Genomic DNA, 5,439 nt, shown 5'->3' with positions numbered 1-5,439 from the left:
TTTGGGGTTGGGAGGAGACGGGGAAGACAGAGAATGAGATGGCTGGATGGCATCCCCAACTCGATGGACATGAGTTTGAGTGAACTCCGGGAGTTGGTGATGGACAGGGAGGCCTGGCGTGCTGTGATTCATGGGGTTGCAAAGAGTCGGACACGACTGAGCGTGAACTGAACTAAATGATGGCTGATTCATGTTGAGCTTTGACAGAAAAGAACAAAATTCTGTAAAGCAAATTATCTTTCAGTTAAAAAAATATAGCAAGATGCCACAGTACATCTAGCAAGTCAGGTACTTTTTAATGGACAATATCAAATATCAACAAAATAATAACTGCAGTGTCTTTTTGACCTTGAAATATATGTAGAAGTAAAATGTAAGACACAATATTTCACTGTATGGGTAGAAATTTATAAATTAGAAAAAAACCTCTATTATGAAGAAATTAAAAAAAAAAAAAAGCATTCTACATGATCTTCAGTTGGTTGAATCCACAGATAGGAAACCACAGGTACAAACGGCCAACTGTAAAGTTATTTGACTGCATGGAGGTTCTATTCCCCTAGGCCATGTGTTGTTCAAATGTCAATTATATATACACTACGTGTTCTCTATCCATTCAGCTATAAATGAACAGTTAGATTTCTTCCATAGTTTTGCTATGGTAAATTATATTGCAGTGAATATTGTGGTGCATATATCTTTTAAAATTAGCATATTTGTATTATTCAGAATACATAATTCTGTGCTATCTAGAAGTGGAGCTTCTGATTGGTAACATGGTAGTTCTATTTTTAATATTTTAAGGAACCACCATACTGCTTTCCATAGTGGCTATGCAAACATATATTCCCACTGTCAGTATATGATGGTTTCTTTTTCTCTATATCATCATTGGCACTTGTTATTTTCTGTCTTTTTGATAATAGGCATTCTGACAGGTGTTACGTGATAGTTCTTTGTGGTTTTGATTTACATTTCCTTGATTAGTGATTCTAAGTATCTTTTCACATGCCTATTGGCCATCTGTATGTCTTCTTCAGATAAATGTATATTCAGATCCTCTGCCATTTTAAGTGAATTGTGTGTTTTATCAATGACATGGGAGAAAACAAAGAAATAAATCGCCATTTATATGGTTCATTAATCTATAACAAGGGAGTTAAGAATGTATAATGAAAGTGTTTAATAATTGGTGTTTGGAAAACTGTATAGCTAACTGCAAAAAAGGAAAGAAAGAAACCAATCCACTTTCTTACACTACAAACAAAAATAGGGGCTGCAGATTTCTCTCCACGTCCGGAGGCGCGCACCAGCCCTCTCCGCCTCGTGCGTCAGGCCGCGCTGCGGTTATCTGCTCCGGGACCCTTTTTCGGGGCCACCAGAAGCCCAGCCCTTTGCTGGGGGCGCTGCCGGCGCCGCCCTCCGCCCTCTCTTACCAGTAGGCCGATTCTCTTGGTAGCAGTCGGTGCGGTGGGGAAATGGTCGTGCTTTCAGTGCCCGCCGAAGTCTCTGTGATCCTGTTAGATATCGAAGGTACCACAACCCCGATTGCTTTCGTGAAGGACATTTTGTTTCCTTACGTCAAAGAAAATGTTAAAGAGTATCTGAAGACACATTGGGAGGAAGAGGAGTGCCAACAGGATGTCAATCTTTTGAGGAAACAGCCTGAAGAGGACTCCCACCTGGATGGGGCTGTTCCGATCCCGGCAGCCTCTGGTAATGGGGCGGACGACCCGCATTGGATGATCCAGGCCGTGGTGGATAATGTGTACTGGCAGATGTCCCTGGACCGGAAGACCACAGCGCTGAAGCAGCTGCAGGGCCACATGTGGAGGGCGGCATTCAAGGCTGGGCACATGAAAGCAGAGTTCTTTGAAGACGTGGTTCCGGCCGTCAGGAAGTGGCGAGAGGCTGGAATGAAGGTGTATATCTATTCTTCGGGGAGCGTGGAGGCACAGAAACTGTTATTTGGGCAGTCTACAGAGGGAGATATTCTTGAGCTCGTGGATGGTCACTTTGATACCAGGATTGGACACAAAGTGGAGAGTGAGAGTTACTGAAAGATCGCCAGCAGCATCGGCTGTTCAACCAACAACATCTTGTTTCTGACAGATGTTTCCCGAGAGGCCAGCGCTGCAGAGGAGGCGGCCGTGCATGTCGCTGTGGTGGTGAGGCCGGGCAACGCGGGGTTAACTGATGATGAGAAGAGCCACTTCAGCCTCATTGCTTCCTTCAGTGACCTGTGCCTGCCCTCCTCAACCTAGAGGAGGGGCCCAAGGAACCGGACTGTCTGCACAGGGCCGTCCCTCTCGTCTAGTTTTGCTCTAATGGTAAAAGGCTTTTGCTTAAAAAATACAGATAAACACACACAGAAGGTTTGTTAAGTGTATATGTTCAGATTTCCTTTCACAAGCACGTAAGTGGAGAAAAGAATGTCAGTTCAGTGAAAAGGAAACTTATTTTAAAGATGCTCTATATGTAGAAATTGTTTGGGACAACAGTTCTAACCCTTATGGAGGGCGACTTCTAGTTGAGAGAAGAAATTATGACTAAACAGGTCAAATGTGTTCATGTTTATCAAGTCATGGATCAAAATAGGTTGGTTTGAGTGGTTTCTCAGAAGCCTTGTTATTTTGAAACTAGAAGTATTTAAAAGACATTCCTAATAATAATCTACTTCCTCTTTTAAACTGTGAGTTTAAGATTACAACAACCTAATTTGAAACTATATTAATCTCTCTATTTATGAATGACAAAGCTGTTTGTTTCTGCTCCAGAAGAGAGCAGAGTTGGGAAAGAAAGTGCATGTGAGTCTTGATTAACCAAGTGTTGATTACTTAAGAAACTTGCTGATCATTGTGGCGCCCACAGTGAGCAGTTGCCTTACCAGTGGAAAAGATGCACTAATGTAATAGGTAAAATAGAGACGTGCCTCTGAAGGTTTAACCAGACAGCCTGGATCCTGCCCGCTGTTACAGAGTTCAGAGACGCCCAGCTCACTACTTCGTAGCACAGTTTGAGAACATATGTTAATTCCTGTTTACTATTAAAAAATAAATGGTTTACTGAAATTTGTCCAAAAGACCTAGAGCCCTGATATCTAATATGAAATGGATGCAAGAAATGTAAATTTTATAACAGCGTTATTTGTCCTGGTTCAGCCTAATGGGAGGTCATGTCAGTTTCATGTGATTAATAAAAGCATTTTCTTCTTCTTCAAAAAAAACAAACAAACAAACAAAAATAAAATCATAATGGATTAAAGACCTGAAAACATAAAATTCCTAGGAGAAAAAGACAGTATGCTAGCTTATATTGGCTTAAAGCATTTCTTCCATTTCAGTTTATAGGAAAATTTTGAGAAGGATACTTATTAATTCTTCTTTAAATGTTGGATAGAGTTCACTTGTGAAGCTATCTGCTCCTGGGCTTTTGATTCTTGGGAAATTTTTTTAAATTTCTATTTCAACTTCATTGCCTATAACCGGTCTATTTTGATTTTCTCCCTGATTCAGCCTTGGAAGCTTGTATGTTTCCAGGAATTTATTCCTTTCTTCTAGGTTGCTCTATTTGTGGCCATAAAATTATTCAAAATAGTCTCCTGACTGTATTTTTGTGGTATCAGTTTTAACTTATCTTTCACAGCAGATTTTATTTATTTGGGCCCATTCTGTTTTTGTTTTTCTTGATGAGTCTGGATAAATCTTTATCAATTTGTTTATGTTTTCAAGCAATGATCTCTAATATTCAATGATGTGTTCAGAGTTTGATTATTTTTTTCAGTCTCTTTTTAATTTTTCCACGCTGATCTTTATAATTTCCTTCCTCCTACTAACTTAGCCTTTGTTTATTGTGTTCCCCCCCAGAAAAAATTAATTAAGATGTAAAGTTCATTTATTTGAGATTTATCTTGTCTCTAGAGGTAACCTTGTATTGCTATAGTTTCCCCCTTAAAACTACTTTTACTCTGCCCCATATATTTTGGAAAGCTGTTTCTATTTTCATTCATCACAGGGTTTTTTTTTTTTTGCTTTTTGTTTTTTTTTTTTAAATTTCCTCTTTGGTTTCTTTGGACCCACTTTTTAGTAGCATATTAGTAAACATCTTTCCAATTTTCCTAGGGCTTGACTCAGATGGTAAAGCATCTGGCTGCAGTGCAGGAGACCCAGGTTCGATCTCTGGGTTGGGAAGATCCCCTGGAGAAGGCAATGACAACCCACTCCAGTACTTTGTCCTGGAAAATTCCACGGACTTAAGAGCCTGGTAGGCAACAGTCCATGGGGTCGCAAAGAGTCGGACACGACTGTGCGACTTCACTCACTCACTCAAGTGGCTTCTGGAGAGGAGGTAATTTTTGTACTAAAACTTGTAAAGTTTAGAGAAACCAAGGGTGAGGTGTTTTTTTTTTTTTTTTTTTTTTAATGGTAGCAAAGAGTCGGACACGACTGAGTGACTGAACTGAACTGAAAGGAATACAGGTCTTATTTTAAATAGCCATTGTTTATCTATTTGCTTCTCTATCACAACATTCTTTTACCCAGGGGAATAACCACTGTCAGGAATGCTGTCTTGAGGAAATAGGGGATTTAAAAATCAAGGTATATGCTGTCCTTGACTCTATCATAGCTGATCTTCTCCTCTGAGCCATTGGTCTTTTCTTAAAGCTGATTCAATTCTTGATATAGGTTACAAAAAACATCAATCTTAACTAAATGTGGTATAAACCATAAGGATAGCTACTTAACAAGGAAATCACATACAGGCAGATTTAATACTGGTTCAGAGGTGTAAGAGAATCACCAAAGTCTTGACCCATTCTCACTCTTCACAAATTTTTTTAAAAAATTTCTGTTACTGATAATAAAATGACTACCTAGATTTTATTTTGCACAAAACATTATTCTAACAGAAGTGAGAAACTGTTGGTAATGGTCTTTTTCTTGTAGAACACTATTATTTTAGAAAGAAAAAGACTTGTCCATGATTCTCCCAGCAGATTCTAGTTTTATCGTTTTGGACAGAACTCAGTCCAGCTCCATGGCTCATTAGCAAAAGGGACCAAGATCACATCAAATAGCTGTAACAGTGTTTCTTAACCTGTTATTGTCACTGCCCCCAAGGAGTCTATTTAGACATTTTTATTAGTCAGTCCCACTATGAAATTTTAATATCAGTGTTCATAATATATTTATTAGTGTACTTTTTGTATATGGGGAAACAGTGGAAACAGTGTTAGAATTTATTTTGGGGGGCTCCAAAATCACTGCAGTTGGTGATTGCAGCCATCAAATTAAAAGATGCGTACTCCTTGGAAGGAAAGTTATGACCAACCTAGACATCATATTGAAAAGCAGAGATATTACTTTGCCAACAAAGTTCTATCTAGTCAAGGATATGGTTTTTCCAGTGGTCATATATGGATGTGAGAGTTGGACTGTG

At 39.1% G+C, this 5,439-nt stretch overlaps 1 pseudogene; it reads left to right on the top strand.

The window, feature by feature from the left end:
• Positions 1 to 1,287: 1,287 nt before the first annotated feature.
• On the top strand, positions 1,288 to 2,362 carry LOC129552833 (enolase-phosphatase E1 pseudogene; annotated as a pseudogene).
• Positions 2,363 to 5,439: the final 3,077 nt, after the last annotated feature.

Source organism: Moschus berezovskii, chromosome 3 (genome assembly GCF_049115385.1).
Source record: "Moschus berezovskii isolate FMDL1 chromosome 3, NW_MosBer_1.0, whole genome shotgun sequence".
NCBI classification, from domain to species: domain Eukaryota; kingdom Metazoa; phylum Chordata; class Mammalia; order Artiodactyla; family Moschidae; genus Moschus; species Moschus berezovskii.
Note: the sequence above shows the minus strand (reverse complement) of the source record. Positions and strands in the feature narration are given on the sequence as shown.